Consider the following 20,887-nt stretch of genomic DNA (forward strand, 5'->3'; position numbering starts at 1 on the left):
ATACAGATGAATGGATTGTGAAACTGTGGGGTTTATACAAAATAGAATTTTACCGAGCCATAAAAAAGAACAAAATTATGTCATTTCCAGAAAAATGGGTGGAACTAGAAAATATACTGAGATTAGTCAGTCTCAGAAAATGAAGGGTCATATGCTTTCTCTCATACTCTCATATGTGAAAGCTAGAGAAAAACTAGGGAACAAAAGAACCTTAAGATAAATATGCAGGGATACAAGTAGAATCCTGGAATGGGATTTGGGGAGGAAAGGGAGGAAGGGGAAAAATGATACTTCATGAATAAAACAGTTCAAATAATTTTATGTACAAATATCTGTCTACCTATCATCTATCTTTATCTATGTATCTACCTTCTATGTATTATCTTTCTTTTTTATTTCATCTTCTGTGATGCTAGGGATTCTGATTGAATGCAGGGGTCTTCTTCCTCTGAGATGCATCCCCAGCCTATTTTATTATTTATTCTGAAAGAGAATCTCACTAAATTGCTGAGGGCTTTACTAAGTTGCAGAGGCTAGGCTCAAATTTGCAATCCCTTGTTTCAGCCTCTCAAGTACTGGGATTACAGGTGTGTGCCTTGCTCACCAATTTTAATAGATAACAACTGCAATGCTATGAACAAAGGGGTAGGATCCAGAGGAAAATATATAAAGTGCTGTATGCATGTAAGTTTCTGTCACAATGAATTTCAATATGATGTGTAGCTACAATGCACCAATGGAAGTATATTTACAAAAACAAATGTACATGTTTAATGGAAGCACTTCCACTCCATGTACTTATATTTGAATAGGTCATATCTATTTTAAAAAAGCATCACATTATTCAACTCCTGTAGAAATCTCAAGCAATAATGTAGTAATTTTAATTCAGTACGCAAAGATCAGCAATATTAAATTCCTGATACAGAACACTACCTCACTGGCTGATTTTCTACTAAATTTCAAATGCGTCAACAAATGGAACCATTTTGTATAATATAAATACGCATTTTAAGAATACTGTAATAAAATTTTAAGGTAAAATGCAAAAAATGTTCTTCCTCTGCTCCAAGAATTTAATTTTATATTTTATTTTGAGGTAATAAAAAAAATTTTAAAAGACTATCTTATGTAAATGACAAAATCCCTTAACTGCTTTATCAAACGAACTAGGTGTAATAACCAAGAAGTGTGGTACCTCTGTAACTTTAAAGTATTTTATCTGAACATAGAGTATACAATCTTATTACTTTTTATAAATTAATGAACTGCTCTGACTTCCCACTGTGCTCTATAAAGTCTCTTGGTCTCCTTTGCAATGTGTACTTGCCACTAAATGACTTATTTGAAAACAGTTTTTTCTTGGTAATCATTATTCACTCTGTATAAAATGGATGATGATTTCATAATCTATAAATCTTAAGTGAATATGCTATCACAGAACATAGATTATATTTCATTTGAATACCAGCTGCTTGGCATTCAAACTTGGTTAAGTAATCAATCTCAAATAAGTAAAGAAATTATCTGTCACTATTATGCTAAAAAAGAGTATATACTTCAATTTAAATATCAAAATGATTGTATTCAAGTGACTTATAAGTTATTTTCTTAAACAATAATTATGCAAATTAATTATACTACAGATACTCATAATAGAGTTTTTATATCCAAATTATAAAAAAATAAGTTTATTTACTTTTCTCTAATAACTTGCCATATTACAATTTTTAATATTATGATTGAATTATCAATACAAGATGCCTCAGATAAAATTTCTGTAAAATATCATATATTACAAATAAATAATGCATTTGTCTTTTCTTGGTGTATTTCAACTTCTTTTTTAATAAAATTTTATTGGTGCAATGTAGTCAAATATCTTAATGGAATAAAAAACTTATGGAGATATACATGCACACATCATCCAATTAACCTTTATCCAATCTCCATCCCATTCTCTCCCCTTCCCTTGTTCCCATGCTTGATTTAGTGATTCCCAGTAATAAAGGCAAACAAAATTTTGTCATCTATAGGGAAATGTTACAGAAAATATGAAATTAGATGTTTTCCCTAATGTGCAAAACCTAGAGAGAAATGGGTAATAGGAGGAACTCTAGTTGAAGAAGGGGCCCTATAGAAGAGCAATTAAGGTGACCTGAGAGAATCTGGGAGGGGGGAAGACAGAAACTCTTCAAAGCACATGGTGTACTTAAACAAATATATCAAAGTATTTCAACTTCTTACATCAATATTTATAAAGCAAATTTTGCACTCAGTGTTCAATCAGATAGTGATTTATTATTGCAAGTCATAATATAAAAAAATTTGGGAAACACAATTGGCATATATCTATCAAAAGTACCAATTAAAGTAAATAATTTATTTTCTATAATATATAAGGCTTAGTTACAATTACATGTACATGTTTGTAGGTAGTCTCCACTGTATTTGTCAATATTTGTATATTATTATTTATTTCTATTGAAACTTCCAAATCCATTAAACTTCTCAGGAGTCAGATGAATTCTTTCTTTTGTGAAAATTTGAGGTAAAAATTCTCAAATGAGATTTTATAAGTAATGACATTTTATTATTTCTACTAGTTTTATATATAATTCTGTTATTTCTTACATTTATTTTAGGCAAGATTCATGATTAAATATCAAAACATACTTACAAGGACTCTGGGCCCCGGGCTGGACTGGGCGGAACATGCCAGACCCCTGGAGAAACCTGGCCTGGTAATAAGACCCTGGGTCCCATGCAGGGGTTGGGCGGGGAACACTGGACCCTGGAACAGCTGGGGCCCGGGTTGCAGGACTCTAGGCCCTGGGCTGGATGGCGTGGAACACACCAGACCCCTGGAGAAATCGGGCCTGGTCGTAAGATTCTGGGTCCCTGGCAGAGGTCGGGCGGGGCACGCCGGACCCCGTAAGAGCCAGGGCCAGGGTCACAGGACTTTGGGCCCCATGTAGATCTCGTGGAGCACGCCAGACCCCTGGAGAAACCGGGCCTGGTCGCAAGAGTCTGGGCCCCAGGTGGAGTTGTGAGGAGCACGCTGGACCCCTGGGGAAACCAGGCCAGGTCACAGTGCTACTGAGTGCCTGATCCCACAACCTCCTCAAACCATACATACTGTCTTCTCTTATTAAAAAAAAAAAAAAGGAAAAGAAAAAGAAAAAAGGAAAATATCAGATTTTAAATGGTGGAGGCAGTGGCAATTACTCAGGGGAGGCAGGGATCTGATGCATTACACCTGGAACTTTTCAATTAACAACCCCAGAGGTAGAAAGTTACCAGCATGCACCCTCGAGAACTTAGGACAAATGGTTGGGAGTAGAGGGTGCTCAGATGGGAGCCTGCTGAGGAGTGAGGCCAGCGATGGACACAGCTAAACTGGAATTGGAGCCTGCCATGAGGCTAGGCCACTGCTGGAGCCTCTGAGGCCGGGATTGGAGCCTGCCGAGGGGTTAAGCCGATGCTGGGGCCAGTGAGGCTGGGATCAGAGCTTGCCAGGAGGCAAGGCTGCTACTGTGGTCTCTGAGGCTGGGATTGGAGCCTTCCAAGGGGTTAGGCTGATACTGGGGCCAACAGCCAGTATTGTAGCCTGCCGTGAGGCAAGGCTGGTGCTGGGGCCTCCGAGGCCAGGATCGGAGCCTGGCAAGGGGTTAGGCTGGTGCCGGGGCCAGCAAGACCGGGATTGGATCCTGCCGTGAGGCCAGGCCAGTGCTGGGGCCTCCAAGGCCGGGATTGGAGCCTGCCAAGGGGTTTGGCTGGTGCCGGGGCCAATGAATGGCATCAGAGCCTTCCATGAGGCAAGGCCGCTACTGGGGCCTCCAAAGCTGGGATCGGAGCCTGCTGAGGGGTTAGGATGATGCCAGGGCCAGTGGCCAGCCTTGGAGCCTTCCGTGAGGCAAGGCCAGTGCTGGGGCCCTCAAGGCTGGGATCGGAGCCTGCTGAGGGGTTAGGCCGGTACTGGGGCCAGCAAGGCAGGGATCGGAGCTTACCATGAGCAAGTCTGGTGCTGGGGCCTCCAAGGCCGGGATCAGAGCCTGCCGAGGGGTTAGGCCAGTGCCGAGGCCAATGGCCGACATCGGAGCCTACCGTGAGGTAAGGCCAATGCTGGGTCCTCCAAGGCCGGTATTGGAGCCTGCCGAGGGGTTAGGCCGGTGCCAGGGCCAGCGTGGCCGGGATTGGAGCCTGCCATGAAGCAAGGCTGGTGCTGGGGCCTCTGAGGCCGGGATCGGAGGCTGCCGAGGGGCTAGGCCTATGCCGGGGCCAACGGCAGAGGCAAGGCCGCTACTGGCATCTCTGAGGACGGAATTGGAGCCTGCTGAGGATTTAGGCCGATGCCGGGGCCAGCTGCCAGCATTGGAGCCTGCTGTGAGGCAAGGCCGATGCTGGGGCCTCCGAGGCCAGGAGCAGAGCCAGCCGAGGGGTTAGGCTGGTGCTGGGGCCAGCAAGACTGGGATCAGAGGCTGCCGTGAGGCAAGGCCAGTGCTGGGGCCTCCAAGGCCGGGATCGGAGCCTGCTGAGGCGTTAGGCTGGTGCCAGGGCCAGCAGCCTGCATTGGAGTCTTCCGTGAGGCAAGGGCGCTACTGAAGCCTCCAAGGTCAGGATCTGAGCTTGCCGAGAGGTTAGGCCGGTGCCAAGGCCAGCGAGGCCAGGATCGCAGCCTGCCGAGGGGTTAGGCCGGTACTGGGGCCAGCAAGGCTGGGATCGGAGCTTACCATGAGGCAAGACCGGTGCTAGGGCCTCCAAGGCCGGGATTGAAGCATTCCGAGGGGTTAGGCTGCTGCCAGGGCCAGTGGCTGGCATCAGAGCCTGTTGTGAGGCAAGGCCGGTGCTGAGGCTTTCGAGGCCAGGATCGGAGCCTGCCAAACATTTAGGCTGGTGCTGGGGAGAGCTAGGCCGGCTTCGTAGCCTACCGTGAGGCAAGGCCAATGCTGGGGCTTCTGAGGCTGGGAGCAGCGCCTGCCGAGGGGTTAGGCTGGTGCTGGGGCCAGCAAGACCGGGATCGGAGCCTGCTGTGAGGCAAGGCCAGTGCTGGGGCCTCCGAGGCCAGGTGGGAGCCTGCCAAGGGGTTAAGTCGATGCAGAGGCCAACGGCCAGCATTGGAGCCTGCCAGGAGGTAAGGCCGCTACTGCGGTCTCTGAGGCCGGGATCGGAGCCTGCCGAGGGGTTAGGCCGATGCTGGGCCCAGCAGCCAGCATTGGAGCCTGCTGTGAGGCAAGGCTGGTGCTGGGGCCTCCAAGGCCGGGATCGTAGCCTGCCGAGGGGTTAGGCTGGTGCCAGGGCCAACGGCAGAGGCAAGGCCGCTACTGGGGTCTCTGAGGACGGAATCGGAGCCTGCCGAGTAGTTAGGCTGATGCCGGGGCCAGCAGCCAGCATTGGAGCCTGCTGTGAGGCAAGACCGATGCCAGGGCCTTTGAGGCCGAGAACGGAGCCTGCCAAGGGGTTAGGCCGATGCCGGGGCCAGCGGCCGGCATTGGAGCCTGCCGTGAGGCAAGGCCAGTGCTGGGGCCTTCGAGGCCGGAATCGGAGCCTGTCAAGGAGTTAGGCCAATGCTGAGGCCAGTGGCCAGCATCGGAGCCTGCTGTGAGGCAAGGCCGATGCTGGGGCCTCCAAGGCCAGGAGCGGAGCCAGCCGAGGGGTTACACCGGTGCTGGGGCCAGCAAGACCGGGATCAGAGCCTGCCATGGGGCCAGGCCAGTGCTGGGGCCTCCAAGGCCAGGATTGGAGCCTGCCGAGGGGTTTGGCTGGTGCCAGGGCCAATGGCTGGCATTGGAGCCTGCCGTGAGGCAAGGCCCACTCCTGGGGCCTCCAAGGCCGGGATCGGAGCCTGTTAAGGGGTTATGCCGATGCTGGGGCCTCCGAGGCTGGGAGCGGAGCCTGCCGAGTGGTTAGGCTGGTGCTGGGGCCAGCAATCCCGGGATCGGAGCCTGCCATGAGGCAAAGCCAGTGCTCTCGCCTCTGAGACTGGGATTGGAGCCTGCTGAGGGGTTAGGCCGTTGCCAGGACCAACGGCTGGCATCGGAGCCTGCCAGGAGGCAAAGCCGCTACTGCGGTCTCTGAGGCCGGGATTGAAACCTTCCAAGGGGTTAGGCCGATGCTGGGGCCTACGGCCAGCATTGTAGCCTGCCGTGAGGCAAGGCTGGTGCTGGGGCCAATGAACGGCATCAGAGCCTGCCGTGAGGCAAGGCCACTACTGGGGCCTCCAAGGCCGGGATCGGAGCCTGCTGAGGGGTTAGGCCGGTACTGGGGCCAGCAAGGCCGGGATCGGAGCTTACCATGAGGCAAGTCTGGTGCTGGGGTCTCCGAGGCCGGGATCGGAGCCTGCCGAGGGGTTAGGCTGGTGCCAGGGCCAGCGGCTGGCATCGGAGCCTTCCATGAGGCAAGGCTGCTACTGAGGCCTCCGAGGTCAGGATTGGAGCCTGCCGAGGGGTTAGGCCAGTGCCGGGGCCAATGGCCGGCATCGGAGCCTGCTGTGAGGCAAGGCTGGATCTGGGGCCTCTGAGGCCGGGATCAGAGCCTGCCGAGGGTTTAAGCCAGGGCCGGGGCCAGGGCCAGCGGCCGACATCGGAGCCTGCCGTGAGGCAAGGCTGCTACTGAGGCCTCCAAGGCCGGGATCAGAGGTACATAAACAAATGTATCAAAGTTAATCACCAAAATAGCATGGGATCGAGGGAGGGGGAGGGAATGGGATGGGTGCTTGATGAGGGCTAATTGGATGATGTGTGTGTGTATATCCTCTCAAGTCTTGTATTCCAATGTGATATGTGATTTTTATATTTTTATCTGGAAACAGGGCTCTTAACTCAGTGCAGCTGGCTTCGAACCTGCGCAATCCTCCTGTCTCGGCTTCTCAAGCGTGAGGACTACAAACGTGGGCTACCATGCCCGGCCTGAGTAAACATTTTAAACAAGTAAATGTGTTATTCTGACTGGCTATATTTTGAATAAAGAATAATTGTTTCCTAAAGACATCTATATCTTAATTCCTGAACCCCTGAATATGCTGTGTCACATTAAAATTAATAAATAAATTGACATTCTTTAATTATTTAATCTTAAAATATGTAGGATATCTTCATTTATAGAGGTAGGCCCAATGTAGTCACAGCTCTCTTTAAAATGAAAGAAGGAGGTAACAGAGGAGGTCAAGGTGAAGACATGTGCTGAGACCTCAGACTGATATTCTGTTATGACAGCGTGAGAAGCTACAATAAACCAGTTTCCTTGACACTGGTGGAAAAAAAAACTGTCTAACTAAACCAACAAAAAAATGTTCAAAACCTCTGAATTATGATCCAGAAACAAGTAGAAATTAAAAAAAAATCTGTTAAGACAATCTGTTAACATTCAATAAAAAAGAAAATAATTGACAATATTTTAACCAAAAGTATTTTTTATCTCCCCCATCCTAACTCATTTATATAAAGATGACACTTCCCATTGATGCAGCCAAGAACACAGGTTTTCTCTTCTCCTTATTTCCAGCCAAAATGACTTCTTCCTCTAAGAAGAATGGGAACATTTGCCATCCTACTTCCAGCTGCCTGTTGCCAAAGCTACATCCCAGGCCAGTTGGAATTAAGGGATAGCAGATCAATTCTACTTTCCCCACTCTTAAATTGAAGGCTGAACTTTGGATGTGACCCACTGAAACATCAGAACATGAATGGTAATTCTTCAGTTCTGAAATGATGGTTTCATGCCCTAAGATACAAGCCAAGAAAAGCCCAGGCAACTAACTGTCTGCCTTCTAATGACAGCTTGGGTATGAGATTGGGGATTTGATTTAGAGAGAAGTGTATCATTATTTTTCTCAAATCAACAATCCTGTTAGTGGTTTTGTTTGTGTTGGTGGAGATCAAGTGAAAAAACAAATAGGTTTAAATTATTTCTCAAAGGAACAGACCCAATTTGTACCAGAACATGAAAAATGCCGGGTGTGGTGGTGCACACTTGTAATCCCAGTACTCGGCAGGCTGAGACAGGAGGATCACACAGGTTCAAAGCCAACCTCAGTTACTTAGTGAGGCTCTCAGCAACTTAGTGAGACCTGTTTCAAAATAAATAATAAGCCTGGTGAGGTGGCGCACACTTGTAATCCCCATGCTTGGGAGGCGGAGACAGGAAAATCACGCAGGTTCGAAGCCAGCCTCGCTGGCTTAAGAGACCCTGTTTCCAAATAAAATATAAAATAAGTCTGGGAGTGTAGCCCAGAGGTAGAAGGGTTCCATCCCCAGTACCACCATAAATAAATAAATAAATAAATAAATAAATAAATAAATAATAAAAAAATAAGGCTGAGGGTATCACTTGGAGGTAGAATGCCCCTGGGTTCCATCTCCAGTACCACACACACACACACACACACACACACACACACACACAACACACACACAAAAAAAAAAAAAAAAGATCATGAAAAATATTCAATCTAGGGGCTTTCTGAAAAACAGTGGAATTTGAGGTTAAGGTTAATTGTAAAAAATTAATGTATTTAAGGAAGATAAAATCTATAATGTGGGATGTGAGGTAGCTAGTTTATAGGAGGAAATCAGGGAATCATATTTCATATCTATATCTATTTATCTATCTGTAAACAAATAATTGGAAACCATAGTTTAGGAGTGGTAATAATAGCATAGTGGAATGAGACAGTGAAATGAGACAGAAACAGAGGAAGGGAGGGAAGAGAAGAATGTTATAAAAACAGACCAAATGTTATTTGAATATGTACACATATGGATCTTACTATCATCTACAATTACAGTGAACCAAAATTTTATGCTACTATCATCAAGTTAGACATTATAGATCAGTAGTATAAAACTGAGTGTTCATAGATTCAAGTTGTCAACCAATGCATCTATGGTCAACTGATTTTTGAGAAAGAGGCAAAGTGTAAACTAGTTCAGCCGCTATGGAGATGTGTGGAGATTCCTTAGAAAACTGGGAATGGATCCACCATATGATCTGGCTATACTTCTCCTGGGTATCTTTCCAAAAGAGTTGAAATCAGAGAACTACAGTAACATATGCATACCCATGTTCATAGCAGCACAATTTGCAGTAGCAAAATATGGACCCAACCTAGGTCTCCATCAACAGATGAGCGGATTGCAAAATTATGGGAAACACACACAACGGAATTCTACTCAGCAATAAAAAAAAGCAATATCATCTTATTTGCAAGAAGATGAAAAGACCTGGAGAACATTATGTCAAGTGAGATTACCCAAACACAGAATGAGAAGGAACATATTTTTTTTTTTTTAGTATTCTCAAGCTAGGTAATATTAGGGATACCAGAGGGACTCCATATAATGAAGGGGAAACCTCAGCAAATCCAGATAGGAGAGGTAGGGGAGAAAGAAGGCTGAGGTTAATCAATGAAAAACCTACATTAGAATCTGTGTTACATATGAATATAACATTGTTAACCTGGACACTCAGTATTGGGAGGGAGGGAAAAGGAGAAGCAGTGTGGGGGGAAGGGCACCAAGTGCTGTGCGAATATATGCCGTTGTCGACACGATACACGTTATGATCTGAGACTACAGTGTGCCAATTTAATAAAATGTAAAAACCCTTGGCGGGTATGTTTTCAACTACATTTTGATATATTTCATGTAACAATAAGCTAAAATAGTAATTAAAAGTTTATTAAAAGATAATTGAAATATTAATAATGAAAACATCTGCTCATCTTGACATGAGGAATATTTGGCACCTTATGTAATATTTCAATATTTGAAAATATATAGTGAAACTATTTAAAATGTAAAATCCTTTAAATAAGAAATAAACATCAATAACTAAATTTTTAAATAATTAAACATGCTTGTAATGAAATCTGTCAAAACTCAGTGATATTGATAGGGACAAATAAACACTTGAAAATATGAGAAATTATGTTAATAGTTTAGACACAATTTAGAGTTCTCTGTTATTTACATGTAATTCTACTTATATGAAATAAGGCTTAATAAGTAAGCTCTAATTCAGGACTTCTTTTTGTTATGATTTTCTGTCCTATTTTAAAAGTAAATTCTAATGTTATATACTGCTGGTGGAATAAAAGGTTTTTTATGCCAATGATAGCCTCAGTGAAAGTGATTGTCTCACATCTTAAAGATAATTGTAAAGTTTAAATCCAGTGCATTTTTAAAAGCCCAGTTGATATAATTATTATATCATATATAATAATTATATATGATATAATTATGTTTTTATTTGAACTGCACTAAAACACATGATAAGTTTTAGCATTGTTGGTTTCAATAACTGAAAATAAAATTTCTGTTCTTCATTAAGAAATTAGCAAATTTTATTTATATTGACAATGTAATATTGTATATTTGGTATTAAATTTAAAATATTACTATTAAAACAAAAGTTCATAATTTATAAAGTACTTTTATAAAGCTATCAGTTTCAGTCTCAGTAATTTGTACTGGGAGGAGGAGAGAGTGTGATGGGTTCCTCATAAAAGCACACCAAGTGCTGTATGCACATATGTTTTTATCAATCATTCTAAACTTTATTACAATGCATAGTTCAAATGCACCAATAAAAGTATTTTTAAAAAAAAGAATAAAATTTTATCAAAATATTATATTTAAACTTAGAGTGAGTTAAGAGTCATATAGTTAATTGCACTGTCATTAATTCATGACAATTCTATTGATTCTAAATGTGTTTTTTCTGCCTTGAACTATAAAATTTAATAACTCTGAAAAGTAAAAATTTGAGAAGCCAGGCATAGTAGGACATGCTTGTAATCCCAGTACTTGAGAGGCTGAGACAGGAACATTACAGGTTCACAGTCAGCCTCAGCAACTTGTGAGGCCCTCTGCAACTTGAGATTCTGTTTCAAAATAAAGAATTAAAAAGCAGAGCTGGGGGTGTAGTTTGGAGGTAGAATGTCCCTGCGTTTGATCCCCAATTCCACAATAAAATAAAAGAATGAGAAAGTTTAAAATAATTTCTTCTTTTTTTAATTAAAAGTTTTTGAATGTGGCTTTTTTGTCCTATTCACAGACCAGAAAAAATGCTAAATCAAATTTAACTGTATAGTAATGGCCATAATATGTAAAGCTTAGTATTGCTAACTTGATTTGGTAGAATTATCTGTCTGTATACTACAAATTATTATTAACTTTATTCTATGTAGAAAAATAATAAAGCTCCTAATAAGAGAGAATAAAATGCAAAAACTACATGGAAAGTTTCAACAATTATAAAGTTTGTTTTCTTAAAACAATGAATTTTAAGTTTCAATTTAAAGTATATTTTATTTCATCTCTATTTATCCATCATTTGCCATTTATACTCAGAGAATTGTTTCATAATTGTCGAGAGGAGATCAGGATTTTGTTAATAGATATTCAGATGCGTGTAGCTTATTTTTATATTTGTTCTTCAATAATATCTATTTAGTTACTGAAATATTGAAAAAGAACATATGATGCTTATATTTTGTCTATGACTTTCTTAGATATACTCCTTGGTAAAAAGTAATTCATGTTCTTTCTTTTTATATATCCTATACTATTTAGTACAATTCCTTGGATATATTATTTAATGTATATGTACAAATTTAAATTGCTTTATATTTTTAAATGTTTTGGATAATATCATATCAGGGCATAATATAATCCAGATATTAGTTACAAAGGCCCACTCTTTTACTTCATGTAGTAAAATAAAAAATTCAAATTAACAAGTATGTGTAAAATTCAGTTTGTCTATCAAGGAAGATTTATACTTGCTTTGAGTTTTAGTAGTTAGTTTTTTAATTCAACAGGCCTAAATAGTAACTATTGTTTAATAAATTAGCAAACCATTGGGATGCTATTTCACAGTTAAAGAAGGAAAATATTTGCTTTCTTATTAAAATAATAATGTAAGAAAATGATAAATTTTAATTTTTGGTGTGTGTCTGTGTGTGTGTGTGTGTGTGTGTGTGTGTGTGTGTGTGTGTGCACGTGTGTGTGTGTTACTGGGGATTGAACCATTGAACCCAGGGGCATTTTACCGTAAAGCTACATCTCCATAAATTTTTAATTTTGTTTTGAAACAACATCTCATTAAGTTGCTGAGAGTTTTACTGATAAGGCTATCTTTGAACCTATGATTCTCCTGTCTAGGTTTCCCAGGTACTAAGATTACAGGCATTCACCACCGCTCTTGGCTTATATCTCTTTATGTAGCTTATCTCAAATGTCTCGTTTTTAGGTCTTCTTTGACATTTTTGAATGATATATATTACACCATAAATTGGATAATATTTCCCTTTGTTCTAAAACTTTATTTTAGAATACTTATGTTTAAATTAAAAAACTTTAAGTTAAATGAATTTGTTGTAACTTTTTTACTCTCAAAGACATCAAGTTTAATAATTCCATTGCCCAAATACAATCATTCCTATGAAGTAACAAAAAATACTTAAAAAGTGTAACTTTAGTCCCCTGTTTTTACCATGTGCCACACACTTTTAAAACATCTAGAAAGCCAGGCGTGGTTGTGCACGCTTTTAATCCCTGCGCTTGGGAGGCGGAGACAGGAGGATAGCACAGGTTCATAGCCAGCCTCACTGGTTTATGAGACCCTGTTTCAAAATAAATATATAAAACTGGGTCTGGGAATGTAGCCCAGAGGTAGAAGGGTTTCCAGGAACTGCAGTACTACCAAAAAAAAAAAAAAAAAAAAAAAAAAAATCTAGAAAGCCTAGATATTTCCAACAAGCACATATTTCCTACTCTACATACTGTGGCGATGAATAAACCATACACACACATACTTAACAGGTACTATCATTTGAAAGTGTCTTCTAAATAGGAATATTCTGGGCTAGAACCTTCCCCCTTCCTATCTTATCAATCCAAGGGTCAGATATACCAATCTGCAGTTTAACACTTAATAATTTTACATCCTATGTGATTTTACATTTAGTCTTTTCTTTGGATTTTAACATAGAGTGTACTCAATGTATTAGCTTACTACTTTTGTCATATACTGACAATCTCTTTACCATCCATCTTGAAGGACTAGATGTTGTAAATTAGGACTCATTTGTTCTCTGTATACAGACTATATATACAGCAAAGTAAAACAAAACACAGACATAAGGAACAACAATGTTCAATCTTGCTTCATCAAAAACACATTGGTATCAAGCCCTTTGCATTCTTCTCCTCTTTCACAGAGCCAGCACAATTACAAGAATGTGTACTGCTCAGAGAAGTAGTTTAATCACTCCTTTTCCAGAGATAATTATTTCATTATGAATTTTAACAAAAGAATTTCTACAAAATGTTTCTATCACTTTTACTTTTATCATACTTTGTGCACTTCTAAATATCTAGAAAGACTATTTCAAATAAGGATTGAAGTTTGTCATATATATATAATATATATATATATATATTATATATATTAGTGTTGGATAAACTACATATATGTCAACAACAATTCTTAAACTATATGTGCAAAACAATGTATTCGTTCTTCTCTGGAAAAGTTAAATTTTCAGATTGCAAGGTTAGAGACAGATCTCTCAGTAATCCAATTTTTTAGTTCAAAATGAATAAGCCAATAGAATCAATAAGACACCTACCTAAGGGCAAAGCACGAGACAACAGCAATGCCCTTTCTAGCTGAATGCTATGGGAAGTCTATTTAGGGAAGAAACTGTTCATTATTTGCCTACTTTTATCAGGGTTACAGTTTAAGTATTATTGAAAATGTCTCACATTTAATTCTTTCAATAACTATGTTGTATAAGAACAACATATATCTAATAATACATATAATAATAATACATATATAATAATATATCATTACTATTAGATTAATATAATAAATATTAATATCACTGTATTAATGTGTTATAAATAATTATTAATATTCTTATATAACTATCAATGTCACTATATAATTTTTACATCAATATATTATATTATTAATTTTATATTAATGACATTACATTAATTTTTAATTGTTAATACTGTCATAACAAGCCATTTTATTAATATTGTTTTATTAATTTTTATTATTGTTATTATATCATCATTGTTGATATATGTTATTATTATTATTATGTTATTGTTATCATTGTTATTGTTATTTTAAGTTTTAGAGCAGAGAGAGATTTCTAAATGGACATATGGTTAATACGTTATACTTTTTTTGTGTGTGTGGGTCTGGGGATGGAACTCGAGAGCTATACCCCCTGCCCTAGTTTTTTTATTCTTTAATTTGATACTGGGTCTCACTAAGTTGCGGAGGGCCTCACAAAGTAGCTGAGGCTGTCCGGGAACCATGATCCTCCGGTCTCAGCCTCCCGAATGCTGGGATTAGAAGTGTGTGTGCCATCACGCCCAGCTCAATATGTTATACTTTTATTGGTACATTATAGCCTTATCATAATGTAATTTATATCTATACAGACATACATGCACACAGCACTTGGTGAGTTTCCCCTGGCTCCTTTTCCATAAAGTGCAAAGGTTTGCATTGTTATTCTCACATGTGTACGTAATTTCAATTCAAGTTATTTCTTTATTTATTTTGACAGAAGTTAGTTTGAATTCAGTAAGCTAGATTTTCCAAGCAGGGAGCCTCCAGTAAATAGTTTTACTCAGTTTCTTCCTTAACCCTACATTGAATTTAATTGGAAAATTCTGCTGGTTAGGATGATGATACTGAGTTCTTTAGTCTGTCCTACTGTTTAGTTGACTATATCATTACTTTAAAAAAATGACTAAACTGAGCATGGTGACACGCATCTGTAATTAATCCCAGTACTTGGGAGGTTGAGATAGATAGGAGGATTGTAAATTTGAGACCAATCTGGGTAGTGTTCTGAAACTCTTAGCAACTTAACAAGATGCTATTTCAAAATAAAAATAAGTAGGGTTGAGGGGGTATTTCAGAGGTAGAACAACCCTGAGTTTAATCCCCATTTAAAAAAAAAAGCAATGGTTAGACAAGATCCTAGAGACAACTTTCTACACAAATAGTTAATATTGTTATATTTATCATAACATTTGTTCACAACATTTATGACACTATTAGTACTTTATATCCTTTGTGTATAAAACACATCTTTATAAGGATAAGAAATAGAGCTGGAATTAGAAACTTTGAGCAAGCAGTTTTTATAGCCAAACTCTTCTCCATTCCTCAGAAAGAACATAAGTAAGTGGTGGCTACAGAAGAACATTAACAAATGGGACACTGGAAATATTAGATGTTTATTACTTAATGTAATAATTATTACTTAATTATTCAATTTCTAAGAATATACCCTTTTGACAACAACTGTTATATATCTCAAGCTTAAAGAGAATGTACTATAGCAGAAACAAATACTTGAAAAGAAAATATTAAACATATCAAAATATAAGGGATATTACTTAAAGTATTTATTAAATAATAATATTTATTTATGATAAAATAGTGGTTTCTTTCTCACTGATTATTAGTGGGCATAGGCTTGGTTACCACTTGAATGTATAAAAAAATGGTTATACAATATTAAGCTCTATGATTGAATTACTACTACATTTAGTACACCATTTTAGGTTTTCAAGTTATTGTGCGCCTAATTATTCATGTGATGCCTGTGCTAATTATTTTTACTTATGAAGATCAATATTTGTACTTATATTATGAAGAGGCTACTCTTTTTTATTGGTGCAATGTAATCATATATCACATTGGAATACAAGACTTGAGAGGATATACAAGCACACATCATCCAATTAGCCCTCATCCAAGCCCCCATCCCATTCCCTCCCCCTCCCTTGATCCCATGCTTGTTTGGTGATTAACTTTGACACATTTGTTTATGTACCCCCTGCGTTTTAAAGAGGCTCCATCCTCCCAATATGTCATACCCTCTGATTGGTCACCTTAATTACTTCACTATAGGGCCCTTTCTATAGCTCGACCTCTTCCTGTTGCCCCTTTCCTCCTAGTTTTTGCTGATTAGGGGAAGCATCTGATTTTTATTTTCTGCAATATTTCTCTGTGCATGCCACGTTGCAAGTACCGATCCACTCTTGATGACCCCAGTAGTGGCCTGGCTATCCGGTGGACTGACACAAACCTCGCTGGCTCAAGTAGCAGCCTCGCCTCATGGGAGGCCCAGATTCTGGTCTCGCTGGCCCCAACACCAGCCTAACCCCTCAGCTGGCTCCGATCCCTGCCTCGGAGGCCCCAGTAGCGGCCTTGCCTCATGGCAGGCTCCGATCCTGGCCTTACTGGCCCCGGACTGGCCTAACCCCTTGGCAGCTCTGATCCTGGCCTCGGAGGCCCCAGAACCGGCCTTGCCTCACAGCAGGCTCCGATGCCGGCCATTGGCCCCGGCACCGGCCTAACCCCTTGGCAGGCTCTGATCCCGGGAAGAGGCTACTCTTAAAAGATAATTGTTCTTTTGTTAAGTAGAACACACTGTAAAGAAAAACATGTTAGTGAAAATGATTCCTAAGCTTATGAGTTGTCAACTCCCATGTATATTGTTTAAACATATAACAAAATCAACAAGCTACGGTATCTTTTTTAATTAGTAGTTTTTAAATTGTTCTTTTAGTTTGATTATTATAATCATGGGATCAAGAGAATAATCAAAATTCTTAAGGATAGTTGGTTATTTGATTATTATATTTACACTCAGCATATTTTAGAGATGTTTTAATACACAGGTATTACCACACAAAGTTACTAAATGCAGATGAACATGAACTAATTTCCTAGCAGTGTGCTAAGGTGAATCATTGCCAAACCTCTTTTATATTTAATAGCTTCTGGGACACTGGGATCCATCTTCCTTCCGGACCATCCTTTGAAGGACTAAAAATGTTGCAGTAATTTTTTTTCTAGCACAAAACAGAATTTTAGAACAATCGTTTCCACACAGCAGGAGGGCTTAATTAAATTAAAGCACTGAGTTAAGAAAGCAAGAATAATCTTATTAGCATCAAGTAAAGACAGTTGTTGAACTCTGGTTTAAAAACAAAATTCTGTCCTCAAAATCTGGGAATAGAAATCAAGATGTTTTAATGAATTTGTATAAAATTATCCAAGGAAAAATATAATTAAGAAGTAAATATAAAATCGATTATTACTTATTCCAGTTTTGCTGATTACAAAAAAATCATAAAACAAGGTAGTAAGCATGTTAGGCATGGTGGCACATACTTGTCATCCCAGTACTGAGACAGAGCATCTGAAACAGAGGATCACAGGTTTGAAAACAGGCTCAGCAACTTAGTGAAGCTGGCTGCAATAAACAAAAGAGTAAAAAAAGCAAAAATATAAAACTTGAGTTTTAAAATTAATATAAGTAAAATTTTCTATGTTCATAAGGCACTTTGCATACTTTTATTATGTAAATTCTCCTTATATATCATAATTGCACTTTTAGGTTTTAGCTCACTGGAATATGAACCACATGAGTATAATGATTTATCTTTGTGACTAGCATAACACAAAACCTAATATAGAAGCACAAAATATTAAATTTAATTCAGCACATTGTAAGTTATTAAATGGTATGGAAATAACGGACCATGAGTGTTTTAATGTTACGAAAAACTTACATGAGAATCAAAATATAAATAAATTTATACTGAGTATGAAGTGGTTCTCAAATAAATTCATATATGGAACTAAATTGTCTTCACTCTGGAAAAAGTCTTTTATTATTAACATTAAAAGTTACACTTAAAAGATTAAAAAAAACCAAAATATTCTCTCCTGGCACCATATATATTATTTTGCCTGTGTTTTAATATTTACTTTGTAGAAACAAATATATTTACATTTTTTCTTATGTTCTGAAGTGGTCAGATAAGGGCTAAAGTTCCTTTGTGTATTTTAAAATATTATGCTATCTTTTATCTCGGATGCTCACTGAAATATATTTTTTAAAAAATATGAATTTCTAATAATAAATTTATTCTATATCTTATCATTTGTTGCAAACTTAAGCAATGAAATTTTATAAAGTCTGAATATAATCTAAAATTCACTTCATCCTTAAGTAGCAATTATTTTAATCGATATTTTTAATATGAGGACTGAGAAGTGTCTTAATCTTAACTTTTTGAATCATCATCCTAACCTCTAATTTTACCACCTTTTTCATCATAACATGGCACAGTCACAACATAACCAGAGAGAAACAAAAATCAACAATAATATCAACAACAAGCCAGCAGTTACACAGGTAGCGCATGAAGAAAATATTGAACATAACAACTTTTTTTTGTTGTTGTTGTCAATTACCAAGTTAGGAAGAAGGACACACAATGTTAAAAATCAATTTTGTTCAGGCCATTGGACATTCAACTCAGCATGATTTTTCAATTTTGTAAACAGTAGGATACTCAACAAGAGATAATGAGGTAAAACAGAACCATGAAATCACTAGCAGAATTCTTACTTTCGTTTTCTTTTTCTTTTTTGTCATTTATTTGTTAGTGTATTTTTATTGGTGCACTATAATCATACATCATAGTGAGGAAAAAAGTGAAACAAACAACATGTACACAGCAGTTAGTGTGTTTCCTTGCAGGTCCCACTCCACTCCACTTCCCCACCTCCCCATTCATATTAGAAATGTTAGTGAGTGATATGTTTATATATGGACATAGCATTATTTGAACTGTTTGCTTCATTAATTCTTCTTTTATTTATTCCTCATTTCTTTATCCAGTATCCTTTCACTATTCTACTGTTCTCACTATTCCTTTATTAGGTCAGGTTCCTTTTCTTGCATTTTTTTCTAAAACTAATAGAAAAAAGTCTTAATGTTTTAAAACATTAATATACATTCACTTATATAAATATCTGTAATGTTCATATAACTTCAAAAATTTAATATCCATATTGATTTTCTCATTATGTAATATCTAATATCAAGCTCCTTCCTCTTTCCTCTCCACTTTCACTCACTCACACAAATTTTATTTATTCAAACACATATTAAATATATTTGAATAGATACTTTCTGGTAGATATTGGACATAGAACAGTGAAAATACAGATGTTATCCTTGCCAGATTTTATCTATGGTCAGTACTATGTAATAAGCTATGCACAACAGTAATGTTCCTAGCAACGGTTTCTAATGCATTTTAAGGAAAAGGGTAAGAGAACTCTTACAATTGTGAGGTTAAAATGGAGTTTTAAAATTTTTAATAGGAAATAAATGGTATGCTTATAGAGATGAAGATAAAAGGTGCATTTTAGAGAAACTAAATCATCAGACTCTGTATATATAACACAGTTGCACTCTATTTTTGTATTCAATTTTCCATGTGAGAAATTCAAGTGCCAGACTTTTTTTTTTCCCTGCACTCTCCCTTCAATGAAAGACATATTTATCAATTCCACCTTCATAACTGAATATCAATAAATTGTTGTTTAAACTTATGTTAGTTTCAATCTCAAACAAAAAAAATCAGATAATATTCTGGTGTTTAGAAACAAGAAGCAGACCTTCCTTTCTAAAATATATTCAGATGAAGTATTTTGTTTTCTACTGAAATCTGTGGATGCCCACTCAATGACGTCCCTCTCCCTGTACCTGTTTTTGAGATTTATATAGATAATTTTAAATAGGTAAATAACATTTTTTTAACTTTCATCAAGCTACTAAATATTTAAATTTTTACAGTAATACGTTGTTTTCCATAACTTGAGAGTTTTAAAGATTTTAGGCCTGCCTGACAAATATATTGATTCAAGGTTTGATGGATAACAACACTAAAACTTTCAGGTAAGCCACTCACATATATTTGTATAAAATGTATTCTTGCCTTGTAGGTGACACATGTAGAAAATCTTATGAATATAGTTTTATTTCTCCTAGACATTAGATAAAAATAAAATAGAGTTCAGTTTAGCAAGGAAATGTGAATTTATTATTTTTCCTTAAAATTTTAATGGGTAAGATCCTCTCTCACATTAAAATTCTTACTTTTTTAGCTTATTATCATTTTAGAAATTATTAATCCATGATTAATTTATGTACAAATATTGTACTTTTGTAAACTTTGGAAGGTTTTGAAGCTGTATGAAGATATAAAGTGTATGTTTGTAGGGTAATATCAAAATAAAAGACTTTCTGAGAGTTGTTTTTATCACTTTAAGTCATTGAGTGGAGAATCTGAATTACATATGTTAATTATTTCCTGGAAGATGTAAGATAAATTTTAAACTTGAAAAATCAAATGAAATAAAGGTAGAACAAATATGATTTAGTATCTATGCAAGTTATGGTATTGATTGGGGTATGTAAAAGGTTTTAAGTAAATTTGTGGATTTGTACATATAAAATAGTATCTTAAATATTTATGGATTTTATTTCATATCTGATATCTACAATATGCTCTTGAAAAATATGGTTCTCTAAGTCCATAGGATATATTTTTAAAAATTATGGGTTATCACTTCCTACTAATTTCTAAAACTTTAGGGACATCTTGTGTATTTCATAAATTTAAATGTTGATAACACTACAAATGTGTTTGAGTGTATCTTTATGGTTAGTTTATAACAACATAACAACATACAAATAAATGATTTTTAAACATTTTTATTGGAAGCCAGGTATGGTAGCACATACTTGTAATCGCAGCATTTGTGAGGCTGTGACAGGAAGATCTCAGTTCATGGATAGCCTCAGCTACTTAGTGAGGCCCTTTGAAACTCATTGAGACCCTGTTTCAAAATAAAGAGTAAAAAAGAGTGTTGGGAGGTGTAGCTTGGAGGTATAATGCCCCTTGATTCCATCTCCAGTACTGCCACAAAAACCTATAAGACACATGGTCTTGCGCTGTACTTACAAAAATTCTGGTAG

The sequence above is a fragment of the Muscardinus avellanarius genome, assembly GCF_963383645.1.
Source record: "Muscardinus avellanarius genome assembly, chromosome: 6".
Lineage (NCBI taxonomy): Eukaryota > Metazoa > Chordata > Mammalia > Rodentia > Gliridae > Muscardinus > Muscardinus avellanarius.